The sequence below is a fragment of the Populus euphratica genome, unplaced genomic scaffold (assembly GCF_000495115.2).
Source record: "Populus euphratica unplaced genomic scaffold, PopEup_1.0 scaffold86.1, whole genome shotgun sequence".
Taxonomy (NCBI): Eukaryota; Viridiplantae; Streptophyta; class Magnoliopsida; order Malpighiales; family Salicaceae; genus Populus; species Populus euphratica.
In genome coordinates this window covers 1032157-1051482 of record NW_011499880.1, presented here as the reverse complement: position 1 = coordinate 1051482, position 19326 = coordinate 1032157, and the positions used below count along the sequence as shown (strand labels likewise).

The 19326-nt window shown below is 26.3% G+C and overlaps 1 long non-coding RNA gene across 1 annotated transcript; it reads left to right on the top strand.

The window, feature by feature from the left end:
- The first annotated feature begins 10853 nt into the window (after window positions 1–10853).
- LOC105129228 (uncharacterized) lies at window positions 10854–11547 on the top strand. The gene is made up of 2 exons (XR_843032.1): window positions 10854–11020; window positions 11177–11547. It is a non-coding gene; the product is annotated as an uncharacterized LOC105129228 (long non-coding RNA).
- Window positions 11548–19326: the final 7779 nt, after the last annotated feature.

Here is a 19326-nt window from a genome sequence, read left to right as displayed (position 1 = left end):
ATTTTTTTCTTTTTGTTGGTTTTTTCTTTGTTTTTTTAATTAATCTATTTAATTATCATACTTTTATGACATCACCTTACAGCCAGACCTACATCCAATGTTATTGGGTCTGGTATTGCAGCCAAACCCACTTAAACTTTGGTCATGCAAGTTTAATGTTGTTATTAATATTATAAATATTATTCTCAGGTCAAACGTTGTAGCTAAACCCAAAACTCTTGGGTGTAGCTTTGCAAAAAAATCTAATACTTCTAAATTTTAATTTTTTTAATATCTTTTATGCAAAACAAGTTAACCTGCAGCATCGCGCGGGTCATATAACTAGTCTATTTACAATAGCATGTTGTAGCACATTGTAAGATACTTGAATATATAATTATTAGATTTAATTCAATATCTAATCTAAAAAGAAATTTAAGTTATTAAGTCAATTTGCAGAATTAAATAAATTTATTATTTTATTTAAAATAAATCATTTCATTATTTTATTTTTTTAAAATTAAATTTAACTTAATCAATTAAATCATGAGTTAATCTAACTAAATCAATTAATTTAATTGAGTCAATATCAAAACAATTTTCACGTAAAACCTGCCTTTGAGTTAAAAGTTTTCCAAGTCATTTAGTAGGAGGTTGTGCCTTGTTCAACAGTAATAGTAAAAGCAAACTCCGTAGTGTCGTCTCGAGAATCATGGATACATGTGATTTTGGGATACGGTTGAACCATAAGGAAAAAAGGTGTTTATTTATTATGAAAATCTCCCGTCGAAAACGTTATTGCATTTGAAATTGAGGTGTAATGATCAAAGTTTTGTTCACATCCTTTATAGAGCATTTCATTGGTTCGTCCTTTATCACATATATTACTTTTCATTTTGGTCGGATCAAATTCAATAATTTAGGTTTTAGATTTTTTTTATTTCTTTAAAAATTATTGATATTATCTAGATATTATTTTTTTAATATAAAAAAACACAACTTATATAATGAGAAGGAAACAACTTCAAAATTTTTTTTGAAACCAAGTAAATATTAAAAAATAAAATTTAAAAAATTAATTTAAAAAAGAATAAAAAGTTGATTCACAATTGTTTGTCAAACCCTCAACTTAAATCTTGTAATCATGATAACTCTATATAAAAATTAAAAAAAAATTATAAAATTAAATTTTCAAATCAATCTAAGGCTGAAGGGAAAAATTAAAGGAAAAAAATTAATTTAAAGAAAAAGTGAAGAAAAAATAAGAACCAATTCAATTCGAGATAACCTGTTAAACCTACAATCCAAATCAAGAGATCAAAATAATTTCATAAAAAAAAATAAAAACAAATTATGAAAAGAAAATCCTTAATAAATTCAACGTTGAAGAGTGAAATTAAAAAAAAATAGAAAAGAAAATAGAAAAATACAAAAGTGAATTTGAGCTAATTTTTTAAATTTATGACCTAGGTCAAAAGACTGGTATTACCTCATATAAGCAAATCATAAAAAAATCATGAAGTTCACTTTCCAATCAACCTAATGTTGATGAATGAAATTAAACAAAAAAAATTTAATTTTAAAAAATAAAACAAATAACAATAAAAAAATAAAATTCAAATTTGATATAAAAATAAAAAGACAAGACACATTGCTATTCTGGAGAGAATTTTTAAAAAGAATAAAGGGAGAGAGGAAAAGAGAAAAAAAATAAAAAATAAAAATGAAAATACATGTGCCTCGAACATCCACACGCGTCACTTCACCAACAAATCCTTATCGAGACACTTCCAACTTCACCAAGAAAAAGGGCATTTTAGCATTGGTGTAAGTTGCATGCGCCTTCAAAGCACGATGACTTTCTTTATACATGTCAACCTCCTTGTCATTGTTTAAAAATGAAAATACATGTGCCTCGAACATCCACACGCGTCACTTCACCAACAAATCTTTATCGAGACACTTCCAACTTCACCAAGAAAAAGGGCATTTTAGCATTGGTGTAAGTTGCATGCGCCTTTAAAGCACGATGACTTTCTTTACACATGTCAACCTCTTTGCCATTGTTTGTTATTTCAATCTTTGTAATTATTTTTAATTTCAAATTTGATCTTTTAATTTTTAATTGTGTTGAATCAATAAAATTAAAGTTTATTTTGTAAAATCAAATATCAATCACATATTATAATTTTTTTTCGGTCTTTGTGAGATACCATATCAAGGCAACTAAAAAACACTATTAAATATTATCTCAAATAAATTCAATGTAAAAAGATCAAAATAAAAAATAAAATTAGAAAAAAATAATGGTGTTGATCTTTTAATTGCTTGTGCAATTAAGTCCTTGATTCTTTCAAGAAAAATGGGCTAAATACTTGTTTATTGTTAAAATTTGATTCTCACAACCTTAATTATTTTAAATCAATAAAATTTCATTTAATTTCATCAAACCTAGTGATATAATGTTTTTTTCAATACCTCAAGATCTCATAACCAAAGTAACTAAAACAAACCACCAAGTTAAATTCCAAATAAACATAACTAAGTTCAATTTCAAATAAACACAATTTTAAAGAGAATAAATATAAAGACCAAAATTAAAAAAGCCAAAAAACCAAGGAAAAGAAAAAAAAGAAGAAAATACACTAAAACACTGTTAAAATCCAAAATGACATTGAAATCACCACTCTCTAGTTTTGTTTTAATAATTTTTCAAATAAAACAATTACCTAACTACTATATAACCTTAATAAACTTGATTAAATAATATGTTTGTTTGGTCTTGACTTAAAATTAAAGTTTAAATAAGATCTTGATTAATTAATAAATTTTCATGGTCCTAGTAATATTAATTTATAAAGATTTAACTGTAATAAGTTGCAAGTAAAACATTATTACATATGGATTCTTATGGATTTTAAAAATTATATGGTGAATTCGTATGTATGAATTAATAAACTCTTATAAATCATTAAATTTATTGAAATCATCAATTCAATGAGTTATTGTAAAAATTAGTGAAATGTGCAACAACTTTATAATAGTTTTGAGAAATTATTAGGTGAATATGATTCACCATCTACAATCATGATTAAACTCTTACATATCATCAAACTTGCAAAAAATATCAAATTACACCCTTCCCATCAAAATAAACAAATAAAAATTTCCCAACTTATTTTATGATAATGGATAAAGCTGCAAAATTTAGCATAGATTCCACCACCAACAACCAGAAGCTATTTGTGGAATACACGACCTTACTGCCAGCAGGAAAAAAGGCACTACAAGAAGCTACAATATAATCTTATAGGATCCTCGCTGCCACTAGTTAGTGTATGTTTGAGAGTGTATTTTTAAAATATTTTTAAAAAAGTTTAAATTTTATTTTAAATTAATATATTTTTAATACTTTTAAATTATTTGGATATATTAATTTTAAAAATAATTTTTTAAAAATAAAAAAATTATTAACATACTTTTCTAAATGACAAACATTTTAAAAAACAACCATAATTATATTTCTAAACACGCATTTAAACATAACCATTAAATATAGAGAAGGTTTTTTTTTGTTTTTAATAATAATAGTTGTTAAAACTAATATACATGTATTTTTACTAATCTTTCAAGATATTAAAATTAAAAATCAAATAAATCTTCACTTAGTCTAAAATTTATAAATTAAATTAATAATTTTTTAAAAATAAATTTAAAGTTGATAAACTCAACTACTCCACTCATGGTTATAGAATTTCTTACAAGGTAGGTATACTGTAAAAAATTTCCATTATGTAAATGGTAAATTTTTTTCATAAAGTTCTATGTTTATTATGATATTTTGGCTGGTTACTCCATGGGTTTTTTTACTTTTTTATTTTATTTTATTTTTGGTGCTAGATCATTAGTGATGATAAAATATTTCTTGGTAAGCTTGCAGAAACCGAGGCATTTCATGATACTCCATTGATGGCATCGTGCACCGTTTCAACTATAATGATTGCCAGTTTCCATGCCTTTTACAGCGAGCTGAGAGTTGACATTTTTCATAAAAGGATTAAAAAGATTGTCCACCTTCTATCATGTCCTTTTCTTTCTTCTATTTCGTCCATCAGTCACCTTACTTAGGTAAATTATCACGTTTATTTTTTGTTTTTAAAAAGTTTTGTAAACAAATATTTTTTTTATTTTTTAAATTATTTCTATATATATATAGATGTAAAAAATAATTTCTTTAAAAAAATCTAAAAACCAATTGCTAATAGTTTTTGTTACTTTAATTTTTTAGTATTTCGTTATTAAAAATATTTTAAAAAATAATTATTATTACCTTCTCAAACCCCCTCTTTAAATGTGTTTATCAATATAGGGCTAATCTTAAAAATAAAATAAAAAGATTTAGATGGGCCTAGGTTGTATTTACTGAAATGGGTCATGAGCCTCCATTTCTTATTGGTTGGAATCTAGTGGTTTGTTTGGCTATTGTTTTATTATCCTCTACGTTTCTTTTTACCTTCTAAACAGAGGACGTTCCTTTGACCCAGACTGAATCATGATTACGAAACTCGCATGCAAGACACAGTAAGATTCACAAAAGAATTCGAGAAAATATAATAAAATATTCAACCAAAGCCTACAGGAATTACGGAAATTGAAGGCATTAAGTTCTGTGCTAAAAGATCATAAAGCCACGTTGAGAAGGCAATGGAAACCATATTTTTAGAGCTTTTTTATTTGAGGTAATTTTTTAAATAATTTTTTATATTAAAATATATATTAATAATTTATTTATTTTTTAAAAAACATTTTTGATATTAATATATAAAAATAATTTAAAAATACTAAAAATATATTAATTTAAAATAAAAAAAATAAAAAAAATTAATTTTTTTTAAAAATATTTTTAAAATGTAGACACAAAGTACACAAATATGATAATTAATGGCGCATTCCCGCAATGAGTAATTTCTATGTAAAAGGGTTGGTTCAAGTTAATCATAATTCTCAAATATTATACTATTAATCATTATGGATAATTATACTATTAACAACAAATTATGATTAATAGAAAAATTAAATGCAAGATGACTATGATTAAAAGGGTGTGTTTTTATGATTAATCATTCATTATGGATAATTATACTATTAACAACAAATTAAATTCAATGCAATCCTATAAATGCAAAATGACTATTAAAATAAAAACAGACAACATTCATCCTCCATGACTCTTTTATAAATAAAAAAATTATAAATAAAAATTAAATAAGCATACATTTATCCTCCAACAAAGTTATTTTCACATACATTTCAAAATCAAGAATACAGAGCTTTCGAATCCTCTTTTAACACTCTATATACATTCAATGGTGTCAAGTTTATAATTAGATTTTATATAAAAACTATTAACAAAATATTAATTAAATTAAATAATTATATTAATTAATTACATTTAACAATCAAACATTAGAAGACCAAAACAAATAAAAAATTTAGTCTTAAAAATGTTCGTGATATATAGATAGCAATTGTTTAGCTTAAGTTAAAAGTATGATAACTAAAAATTAAATAACATGTAAGCTTATAAATCAAAATAAATTACTTAAATTTGAATTTGAATTAAAAAAGTTTTTTAGCATGCATATTAAGTATATAGTGAAGTAATCAAAGTTGTAATTGAATAAAAAAAGATCCTAATATATATACTATCATCTACAAAACAAATTATTATACTTATATAAAAGTTATTCAATTAAAACCAATGCAAATATATGACATTTGCTTGTTGGAAATATTTGAATGAGAAAATAAAAATATTGCTGTCAATGATTAAATTTTTTATCTTTATGGCTAGAATGCATATCATTTGATGCAAATGATCTTGTTGTAAATAGTCTCTCAAGATTCTATCAACTAAATTCTTAAGGGATGTACTTCTTTTAAAAGTCTACAAACCAAAAAAATAAGGAAACTTAAAACCTCTCTATAAAGAACAATAGGAGCAAAAGTCATATTGCAAGGTGTGCAAAACATGTTTCATTCAACCCTGTTTTATATTGGTTTTTAAAACCAAAACTAATGCATAATTAATTCTATTTATTATTTAAACTAATTCCCATCATTTTGCCTAAGTTCGCATCATATATATATATATAGAAACTAATAGATTTTATCTTAAAAACTAGATATTTTTACTTAGAAAATAAAACTATTTAGGAAATGGAAGGTTACCATTCATACTTTTAATTCATGAGCTGAAAAAAAAGAAGCAATTTTTTATAGGTCAAGGTATTAATTTATACTGGTTTTTAAAACCAAAACTAATGCATAATTAATTCTATTTATTATTTAAACTAATTCCCATCATTTTGCCTCAAGTACCCATCATATATATATATAGAAACTAATAGATTTTATCTTAAAAACTAGATATTTTTACTTAGAAAATAAAACTATTTAGGAAATGGAAGGTTACCATTCATACTTTTAATTCATGAGCTGGAAAAAAAAGAAGCAAATTTTTATAGGTCAAAGTATTAATTTAAACCAAACCTAAACTTAAGCCCAAACCATGTCTAAAGCTCAGACCTTCGCATACGGTTTAAGTTCATAGCGCATTTTGCTTAGATTTGCTTCTTTTTAAAAGATTTAGTGTTCTATGGGCTCATTTTTAAGTTCTCAATTTCTCATTCTATTATCTACTAAGAAAAATTAATGTTCTTTCAATGTGGATAGAGGGTATTGAGCTTCACAAAACATATTATCGATACATAAGATCATGATAACCAAATGTAAGAACAAATATTCGTTGGAAAAAGGTCTGAATATTTGAAAATAAAGTTGTCACTTAGTATTATAGCTATTAGAAATCCTAACTGCCATACAAAGACCTAACATGAAGAACTGGTTATGCTAAGAAAATATACTATTATCCTTAAAGTATCATACCCAAGGTAAGTTGCATTGTTGATTTTATCTTAAATTGCTAATGGTCTGTTGTATTTAAATTACCAGTGATCTATCTATTGGATCTATTACAATGAGTTAAACTTTAGTATAAAGTTCAATACTTATTCGTTCTAAAAGTTTGGTTAAGTATTTTAACTTGGTCAAACCAGATCATAACTTAAAGTCACGTTTATAAATGTATCAAGGGGCTTTGTTAGGTCTTTGTAAACCTAGCCAAAGCCCTAGAAAAGGTCCGTGAAATATGCATTGAAAGGATTATGTATCATAAAGTACCTAATATATTCTCAACTCTGGTGTTATGAAATATAAGATCGAAAATACCTTTAATTGGCGAGTATTTTAAGAAATTTAGTTTTACCTTTAGCCAAAAATTTCATCGTTATTTTTTTAAGGAATTATTTTGAGAGGTTATTCCTCCTCATATCCAAGGATTAACTCACTATGAGTTCATATACAAAATGATTAAAAATGAATAATTTTTTTTTTAAAGATATCCAAGTATTGGCTTGATATAAGTTTATATACCTAAATATTAAAAGTGTATAACAAAATATTATTTTTTTAATTAGGTTCTAAAATGGTCGTTGGATTTGTATGGATGACGAAAGCAGATTTTAGGCCATTCATGAATCGTTATAATTCAAGCTTGCAAGTTTGTCAATATGTAAATCTAATAATATGTAAACAGGTTTATAAATCTAACAATTCAAAGTTAAGTTTTGGTGTTCTTCCATCCATTCTAACCTTTTCACACACACACATATGAGAAAAAAAATCATCCATTCTAACCTTTTCACACACACACACACATATGAGAAAAAAAAATTGGATGAATTTAGCCAAGGTCTAAAGCTTAAAATCAAACCATTTATCAATTCAAGATCTCAAAAACTCAAACAATACTAATAATCTTCAACATATTCAATAATATTACACACCATCCAATTTTTAGTTGCAAACTCACTAACTTGTTAATTAATTTAGAATTTTCTCAATCAAATTGACATGAAAACTTCATGAATCATCTACAACCATCACATAATATCAAGTTCTTTAAACACTAATGGTTAAATAAATCTTAATAAACCATTTTAAAATCAAATATTCTCATCCAATTTGAATTATATAAACTTAAAATTTATTACCAACAACTCAACCATTTAAACCAACCAGCATAAAAAATCAACACAAGCTTTATTAATTTCACAAACTATATTCAAATCACATACTAATTCAAAAAAGAATCACCGGAAATAACATCTCACTCCTATAAAATTAATCCAAGGTTTATAAAGTTTTAACCACAACTCAAATCAAATATTATTCCATTGTAATCTATTAACAAACATATAAATTATAAAAACCATACACAATATTTAACAAAAAATAATCCATAAACAAAATAAAATTAAGGTGTCATGATTTGAGGGCTCAAAAGTTCAACCTTTCAAGGTGGTTTGTTTAGGTTTGGAGCTATTAGAATTAGGTGAAGTAATGATGGTACACAACAGTGTATATATGTCTTTGTTAGTGATGTAAGAGGCTTGTGGAGGAGCTCCTTTACTTGTCTTCTCTGGTTTTTTTTCTCCATTTCTAGATTGTTTATGATAATAATTTTTGTTTATCATGGGAGATTTAGAGCTTCAAAGTTCTGGTTTTCTTGTTGTTTTTCCTTTCCTTTTCTCTTTTAGCTCTCTTAGACTATCTCTTTTCAATGGGGTGCAATAGTTGCTAGCATTAAATATTGGAGGAGGAGCTTTATGGTGGCTATCACTATCTCTGGTGATGTTTAATGGACGAAAGAAGATGACAGTGTTGTTATGAAAGATAATAAGGAGATCGGGAGATATATGGAGATTATATATTTTTTTTATTCTTATTTATTTAGAGAGAGATACATTTTTGTTGCTTGATTTTTGGAAGAAAGGGTAACTAGTTTTATTTTTTATTTTGAGGGAATTAGGGAAAGTGATAAGTTCTTTTTGCTTTTGGGGAGAGAGAAATGGTTTTTTGATGTTTTAGAGAGAGGGACCAACTTTTGTTTTTTTTTTTTTTATATATATATAGCAAAGTGTTATAGAGAGATAAGTTTTTGAGATTTTTTGATGGGTTTCCTCTTTTGCTTTGTGTAGAAGATTCTCCCACATTGTAAAAAAATAGGTGGTCCTATTTATACTAATTATGAAAACTCTTTTAACATTTAAGTGCTAATAAATTCCACACTTTTATAATCTTTTTATATTTTCTAAAACTTTCTAGTGTTTTCTAAAATTTTCCTTGTTTTTTTTAAATAAAATTTTTTCCCCTCTGTTTTACACAAAATATATTTTCCCCCTTTTGTTTTGAACTTCAAATAAATTTGACTTACTAAAAAATATCTTGTTTGATTTATTGACTTTTTTAGTCTTTTATTGAATTGTTTTGAAAAATTTGTAAATATAAAAATAAGAAGTGAAATGATTGAAAATTACAAAATGACCAAAAATTGGCCAAAACATGTTAAAAATGTATGTTTAGTATTTTTTTCATTTCTTTTGAAAATATAAGGGTTAAAAATTAGATTAAAACATATCTTGATCAACAAGTTTTTGAGATAAATTTATTATTCTAACTCAATTTCTTTTAATTATGTTAATTTTTGTTGTAGAATAATTTCTAATAAAATTTTAACCTTAAAAATAAATCAATTTTATTTTTAATTTAGTTTCAAATATCCTCATTAATCATATTTTCAAAATATCCTTCAAGTTGATCCATTGTTGATCTTAACTTAACTTCTTGCATAATTGCTTGCATGCCCTGTGTGTCCCTTCTAGCGATTTGTTAAAGGTTTGTACCTTAGTTATCTTGGAACTTTGATGGTGATAGCTCATAAGATATGCTTTATCAACAAGATCGTCTTTAAATTCCATGAAAATTAGTGTTTGCAATAGTAATACGATTATAGACAAGGAGAGACGAGCGACTTGCGATAATGGATTGATAGGCACATGCCTTTTCCAACTTCTTTTCCTTTGGCGGCATAGCATTTAATAGATGAATTGCAGATAATAACAATTATTATATTTTTGTTTAAAATCAATTTTTTTTTATTTTAATATATCACTATCAAAAATATTTTTTTAAAATTAAAAAATATTATTTTAATATACTAAAAAAATAATTTCCAAAATAATCATTACCATGCTTATAAATACCCAAAATTCTAATTTATCTATCAAACTAAAAGGAAAAAAATAAAAAAATCATGAAGTTCACTTCAAGTAAAAGTTTATCTTGAAACCAAAGTATGAGCCCGGGACGTGCATGTAAATTATCTTGAAGTTTATCTTGAAACCAAAGTATGAGCCCAATTGGGACGTGCATGTAAATTATCTTAAAATCCAAATTTAAATTGAAAGATAATTTTACTTGGATTCTATACATATACATATAATAGAGTTGATAGAGTTTTAAAAGGACAATATACAAATATAATTTTTTTTAAATTAATTTTTTATAAATTATTTTAATCATGTTAATATATATATTTCAGGTGAAAGAGTTTATATTAAAAAAAGAATTTCAACAAAGTCTCAACTCTAAAAGTTAATGGACCACACTTGTAATTTAAAATTAAATATGTAAATTAACCATGAATTTAAAATAATTTTTCCAACAAAAAGTTAAAAAAAAATCATGAAGACAATCAATATCAGACGGTATTACACTAGTGCTAGTCTTCAACTTACAAGAAAAAAATATTGAAACTTACCATCACATGGTAATGTAAAATATACATGGATGATGGTTGCCAGCTTGAAGATTTTAAATAGAGACAATGTAATCAAAAGGATCCCCTAATTTTCAATATAAGTGGGCTAAAGATGACCCACAGAGAAGAGCTTAATAGGAAGCATTAAGTTCATGCTTGCTCATGGGCGGCCCCATTACGCATTCTAGAGCCGGGCATTATTGGGAAGGCATCTTCTTTATTGAAAGTGATTGATTTGGAATCCTGTCGAAAATAAAGGATTGAAAAGAAGAAAAATAAGATGAATGATGTTATGTAGATAAGAAAGAAGATAGAAAGGCACGGCAAAGCCAAGAGATAGAAAGGCACGGCAAAGCCAAGAGATAGAAAGGCACGGCAAAGCCAAGAGATAGAAAGGCACGGCAAAGCCAAGAGATAGAAAGGCACGGCAAAGCCAAGAGATAGAAAGGCACGGCAAAGCCAAGAGATAGAAAGGCACGGCAAAGCCAAGACTTTTCCTGCACATAGAAGTTCAAGAGAAATTTGGAGACGAGAGGAGAGAAGGAAAAGGTTAGAGATGAAGTTCTTGTTCCAGTGTCCTTGTTGCTCATGTTTCTGCTTCATGAAGCCTAAACAGGGAAGACCAAAGGTGAAGGAAACTACCAAGGAAGCGAAGAAAGAGTGATCATATATTAAATGCAACCACAACGTTGGTGCATAATGTCTGATCTACTTTTAGTGTATGGCTCTTATTCCTTGCTGGTTGTGATCTTGTAATTTGTACGTAGCATTATTTCTAATCCATATGAAATGCCTCTGCCTCTGATTACTACGATTGGAAATAAATGTTACCACTGCATTTTGTTTTTCCCGAGTTAAAACAATGCATCCTCCATTTTCTACTTCTGCTTGCATAATTGCCTGCATATCTGTTTGCCCTGTTAACAATTCTGGAAAATACAAATACTTACATCCATCTGTAAGACCTCTCTCTCTCTCTCTCTCTGTCTCTCTGTGTCTGTGTGTGGATAGGTATATTTTACATTACAAGCTCTTGTAATGGAGCTCACGTTACCCAGCTTGCTACACAACTGGGGTTATTTTTAGCTTTCGCGCAATTTGTTTTTTAAAAATGAAGGAAAATATTACATATTGGGTATGAATAACTCAGAACTCGTATCACATAATGAAGGTAAACATTACATATTGGGCATGAATAACCCATAGCAACATGTCTGGCCAGTGATGAGCTCATGCATGCTCCCAAGCGAATGAAGAGATCAAAGTATGCTAATCCGCGAGACAGCTAAATTGATTATATGTTTTAAGTTTGTTAATAATAATTACAAGTTTGTAAATTAATAATATTATATTAATAATATTAAAAACATAAAAGTAGGAAATAAAAAATAGTGTAAGTAAAAGTTTTCAGAGAAAATCATAGGGTACAAAATTGAAAGAAGAAGGGGGGTTTGACGGGATGTTTTCAATAATTTTTCAAAGGATTAATGTCGCTGGTCTCTTTCCATGAGACGTCAACATCCAATACCTAACGTTTTAGAATGGTTGGGATTGGAAAAGGACTTCAATTTGGTGCGCACTCAATTCTTGACGTAATGGTTAGGACCATAAAACTAAGGTTTTAAAACTGAAGTGTATATATACTTGAATGCCCACGCTTCTTAAAATATTGACGTTTACCAAAAATAATAGTAAGGCCTCCTGTTTTGCTGCAAACAGTGGCTACACGCAGACCTGGCTTACCGTACGCTAAGGCCTCCTGTTTTGCTGCAAACAGTGGGTACACGCAGACCTGGCTTACCGTACGTGTGTGTGTGTGTGTGTGAAACATGTAATTATTTTGATGACTTCAATTTCTTTGATTATAATATGATATAAGAGGGCCTCCTCCCATTGCCTGTTATGCTAAAACGATATATTTTCGCCCTCTAATAAACTTAAGAAATAAAAATAAATAAAAATCAATATCCCCTTGACACGAAAATCCAAATCAATCCCAGGTAACTAGCTGGCTTGTGATGAGCTGCAAGCTATAATAAAGAATCTTTAAAGCAAAAAAAAAAAAAAATATTTTTAATAATGTCATTAATTCCAATATAAAGGCAAATTTTTATCTAATTTGAATTTTAAATTAAATTATTTAAAAGTTATATTGATGTGATTTAGTTGATTACTTTATAAATTCAAAAACAATTTAGATAACTAATAAAAATATAATTTGATTTTATAAAGAATTTGAGATAATATTTTGTTTTAATATTAAGAAGACAATGTATTGAATTGATTCAAGTTTTATGATTTAATTCATCAAACTCGTGATCCGAGTTATAAACTATATTGTATTTAATAATTTTTTTTGTAATTTTTTTATATAATTATATGATAATAAAAATAGATACTCAAAAAATTAAACACCAATCAAATATTGCGATACTTGTTTGAAACTGCATTAATTTATTGAAAGTAAACTGAAACAAGTTATGAAGTCAATTCAAAATTAATCAAATATTAAAAAATAAAAATAAAAATAAAAAATTAATATTAAATAATAAAATTAAAAAACAAAAAAATGTAATATTAATGGATTATACCCATGTACTTGACTTTAATAAAAACACTCAAGCGCTCCAAGCTTGGAAGCCCAAGCTCGCGCATAGGTTTTTTTAATTTTTCCATAAAAGTGAATGATGAATCATCCACATCTGGATTTTTTTTATATGAATGACAACATAAAATTTGATCATGGTAACTAGAAAATCAACAGAAAGGTTTTTAGATTTGCAAGTTATTTTCACCTTAAAACACCTAAAAAAAATCCAAGAACCACCTACCAATCCTAAAACACAATAAAACCACTTAAATATATTATCTGGATAAAAAAATAATCTAAATCCATCCTCATCTACCTTTTCAAACATATTTAGAGTAAAAAACCAGTACCGTAAAACTTTCCTTGTTGAATAACAGGCATTAACTAGTCAGAAGCAGTAGAGCTTGTAGTTTGTGGATTTGTTTCTTAACTAACCCATCACACTTGAGCTCAGGCCGAATATAGGATTTGATTTGATCCACCATAATGGATTAAGATTTTCAAAACGACTTGAGCCTGGGTGGGTGCATAGATTAGGCCACCTAGCCCATTATCACCCATCTATTTTTAATGATTAACGTCTGTATTATTATTGTTGTTTCTTGTATATTAAGAGGGCCTCCTCCCATTGCCTGTTATGCTAAAACGATATATTTTCGCCCTCTAATAAACTTAAGAAATAAAAATAAATAAAAATCAATATCCCCTTGACACGAAAATCCAAATCAATCCCAGATAACTAGCTGGCTTGTGATGAGCTACAAGCTATAATAAAGAATCTTTAAAGCAAAAAAAAAAAAAGTAAAGAAAGTTTTTAATAATGTCATTAGTTCCAATATAAAGGTAAATTTTTATCTAATTTGAATTTTAAATTAAATTATTTAAAATTTATATTGATGTGATTTAGTTGATTACTTTATAAATTCAAAAACAATTTAGATAACTAATAAAAATATAATTTGATTTTATAAAGAATTTGAGATAATATTTTGTTTTAATATTAAGAAGACAATGTATTGAATTGATTCAAGTTTTATGATTTAATTCATCAAACTCATGATCCGAGTTATAAACTATATTGTATTTAATAATTTTTTTTGTAATTTTTTTATATAATTATATGATAATAAAAATAGATACTTAAAAAATTAAACACCAATCAAATATTGCGATACTTGTTTGAAACTGCATTAATTTATTGAAAGTAAACTGAAACAAGTTATGAAGTCAATTCAAAATTAATCAAATATTAAAAAATAAAAATAAAAATAAAAAATTAATATTAAATAATAAAATTAAAAAACAAAAAAATGTAATATTAATGGATTATACCCATGTACTTGACTTTAATAAAAACACTCAAGCGCTCCAAGCTTGGAAGCCCAAGCTCGCGCATAGGTTTTTTTAATTTTTCCATAAAAGTGAATGATGAATCATCCACATCTGGATTTTTTTTATATGAATGACAACATAAAATTTGATCATGGTAACTAGAAAATCAACAGAAAGGTTTTTAGATTTGCAAGTTATTTTCACCTTAAAACACCTAAAAAAAATCCAAGAACCACCTACCAATCCTAAAACACAATAAAACCACTTAAATATATTATCTGGATAAAAAAATAATCTAAATCCATCCTCATCTACCTTTTCAAACATATTTAGAGTAAAAAACCAGTACCGCAAAACTTTCCTTGTTGAATAACAGGCATTAACTAGTCAGAAGCAGTAGAGCTTGTAGTTTGTGGATTTGTTTCTTAACTAACCCATCACACTTGAGCTCAGGCCGAATATAGGATTTGATTTGATCCACCATAATGGATTAAGATTTTCAAAACGACTTGAGCCTGGGTGGGTGCATAGATTAGGCCACCTAGCCCATTATCACCCATCTATTTTTAATGATTAACGTCTGTATTATTATTGTTGTTTCTTGTATATATATTCTAAGATATTTTTTTAATTTGGGTTTTTTTTTGAAAAAAACCATTCATATCTAGATTTATATATTAAAAAAAATTCCAATGACTGCTCCTTTAATTCAAATCCTAAACAATAATGTGAAAAACATTATTGATTTACCGATCAGATTAGATTTTTTAAAGAATTTCTGTGTAATTATAAATGTTCTACTATGTCATAAATAGAGTACATCAGTGGGCTGCTGCTGTTTATTTTCTAACCAAATCTTTCACTTCTTTTTCAATTTTCAGCAATTAACAATATTTATTAATACTTCCTCCTCGATTTAGAAGGTTTTTTTAACTGTGAATATTGTTTTTTTAAATATTTTTCATGTAAAAATATATTAAAATATTTTTTTTTTATTTTTTGAAATTTATTTTTAACATAACACATTAAAACATGATAAAAAATAAAATAACTAATTTGTTTTCATTAAAAAACTGTCCTAGCAGCAGCTCTAAACACCCCCCTTTCACCTTCTCACTCTAAAATTTAAAACCTCAAGCAAGCATTCATGACATACTGAGCATTTGGTACTACCGAGTCAAAATTATAATTAAATACAAACAGATATGATAATTACGATAGTTCAATTACCTAACGAAAGGGACCAAAAAATAAAAAAAATAAAAAAAATTAATTGACTACAATTTAAGAAGAAGGAAAAATCCTTGTCGGCTTGGCCCTTACACGTTTCTCTCAGTTCTGCTTTAAAATAATTGCATAGAATGAAGATCTTTGACTTGTCTTTTCTCAAGGAAAGATTTTAGGGCACAAACTCAAAATCACCATGAATGACCAATAAATGCTGCAGCTATTATTTATTGGTTGCATGTGCCCCAATAAATGAATGACTCGAGGAATTGATGCTTGACACTCCTCTCTCTATAATTTTCATGTCGTTTATTGAATGATAGTTTTTAATCTTGATATTTTCTTAGAAAAGGGTGAAAATGAGATTGAGTTATGAATTTCAATGGTTCTTAACAATTACCAAACAAAACTTCTATAAAATCTATTATCTATATATTTTCAGTTATCATACAAATTCAATTAATCCATGCACGTTTATTTTTAGTAATGGTTTTTTGTTATTTTCCTAAAACATTTAATATAAAATATAAAATTGAAGGAAACATGTTTGTTAATATAAATTGAAACTATTTTTTCAAAACATGTATTTTCTATTTCTTTAATTCTCTAGAAAATTTAAAAAACACTAAAAGGATTATCCAAATTTTCTAATGTAAAATTAAGGATTCATCTAATAATTATTCATGTCATTTTTGTTTTTATTTTGATATTTTATTACATTTTTAAGGTTTTTTCTTTTAGAATAAACAAAAAATAAAATCAAGATGGAAATAAAAAACCCTTGTAATTCAATTTGTAATACTAAATTTGTATTTAGCAAAGTTGACCCTGAAACATATTTTATTAAACTTTTATATTATTTTTAGATATTAAACTTTATTTTTAGAAAGAATTAATAGAATACTTGTTGATATGCTTTATTCTATGTTAGTGAATGCCAAATTGTCTAATAGTTTGTGGAGGGAAGCTTTACTCATTGCTTGTTATATATATATATATATATATATATATATAATATAATTCTTTTTAGAAAATTAAAAGTTTCTCTATACAAATTATGGAAGAAAAGAATACCAAACTTAATTTTCTTGAAGTTCAAGGCTGCCTTGCCTTTTATAGAGTTCCAGATCCTAAAAGAATAAAATTAGAACCTAGAGCTTTAAAGGGAATTTTGCTAGTTATGCTAAAAATTTAAAAGCATATAAAATATTGGATTCAATTTCTAATGTCATTGTCAAATCCAGAGATGTTGAATTTATTGAAAATAAATTTCAATTTGATTGCAATTTAATTAGTGAACGAACTAATAATTATAAAATTGAAATAGAGTCAACAAATAATTTAGGTTTTGACCCAAGTTGTAGAAATAAAAGAGCTCAAATTGATTATTACATTGAACTTAGAAGAAGCTAACATGCTAGAAAAGAAAAAAAAGTTATATCTGAATCATATATCTTTATAATCTATTATTATTTTTAGTTGAAGGCAATAAGTCTAATGTGTTTAATAAGATGTCAATCTTATTAATAGTTGAAGATGATTCTAAAACATACAAAAAGATAATGATGTCTCGAGATGTTGCTTTTTGGAAAGAAATAGTTAATGATGAGATTGTCTCATTATTATATAACAATACTTGGATTATTATTGATTTAGCTCCAGACTCCAAAGCAATTGGATATAAATGAATTTTCAAAAGAAAATATAATGAATTTTCAAAAGAAAATATAATAGTGATGGATCAATTCAAACTTTTAAAAGAAGGTTAGTGGTTAAGAACTTTAGATAATAGAAAGGAATAGAATATTTTGATATATATGCTCTAGTGGCTCGTATAACATCTATAAGAATAATTTTGGCTTTATCATTAATCTATAATTTATATGTACATCAAATAGATATTAAGACAACTTTCCTCAATGATGAATTAGATAAAGAGGTCTATATAGAATAATTAGAAGGTTTTGCTCTACCAGGAAATGAGCATAAAGTCTGCAAATTAATTAAATTTCTATATAGATTGAAATAAGAACCTAAGTAATGGCATTATAAATTTAATTATGTAATTTTCTAATATGGTTTTAAACATAATAGTGTGATAAATGTATTTATCTAAATTTACAAATAATTTTAGTGTGATAATATATCTTTATATGCATGACATGCTCATTATTAATACTAACATGAATGGTGTTAATAATACAAAGAAATATCTAACCTTAAAATTCAAAATGAAATACTTAAATAAGGTAGATATATTTTTGGGTATTAAAATAAAAAAACTTAGTGGAGGGTTTTGCTTTTTATCAATTTCATTATATTGATAAAGTCTTAAATAAATTTAATCATTTGAATGTCAAAGAAGCAAATACTCCTTATGATGTTTTCTTTAGATATACAAAAAATAGTGGTAGATCAATTGCTCAAATTGAATATGCAAGTGCAATTAGTAGCTTAATGTATGTCATGCATTGTAATAGGCCAAATATTGTTTTCACATTATGTAAATTGTCTAGATACATAAGTAATCCTAGTAAGGATCAATGAAAAGAAATTATAAAAGTACTGGGTTACTTGAAAAGACTATGAATCTTGAATTATTTTATAATAATCTTTCAGTTATACTTAAAGGTTATATTGATGCTAGTTGGATAACAACTGTAAGTGATAATAAGCCAACCTCTGAATGAATATTTATTTTAGAAGGTGGTGTTGTTTCTTGGACTTTAAAGAAATAAATATGTACAACTCATTCTACAATGAAATTCAAGTTCATAGCTTTAGTATTCGTAGGTAAAGAGGCAACATGGTTAAGAAATATGTTATTGGATATTAAGTTGTGGCCACAACCGATACCATCTATCTCCTTACATTACAATAGTCAAGCAATTATGCCTAAGACATTTAATAGAATTTACAATGAAAAATCTATATAAATAAGCTTGAGACATGAATATATAAGATAATTAATTTCTGACAGGATAATTACCATTGTGTAAGTTAGATCTTGCAATAATCTAGCAAATCTTTTCATTAAAGATCTCACAAGAAATGTAGTTATAAATACTTAGTAAGAGATTAAGACCATTTAATTAAACTTACTAATAATAAGTACCCAACTTTTACTAGTACTTTAATTAGTTAGGAGTTTTATAGGTAATAACAAGTTGTTAGTAAAAGTGGTATGTACTAATTTGTGAATGAAATCAAGTTTTACAAAATTAGCATTATAAATAGATAGGAGGATGAATGATTAATATTCTTAATGAAATCTCAATGTAAGAAGGAGATTTCACCTATATGAAGTGGTGTTGCTTCAATAAAAGTTTTGAAAACTTTGTAAATGTTCATGAATTTAGGAAGTAGCACAAGGCTATATTATTGCTAAAATAATGGTGAATTTCTGTTTTGGATTAACTGGATCACATATGTAGTATTTTCAATTCTATTGAATGAAATCTTGTTTTAAGCTTTT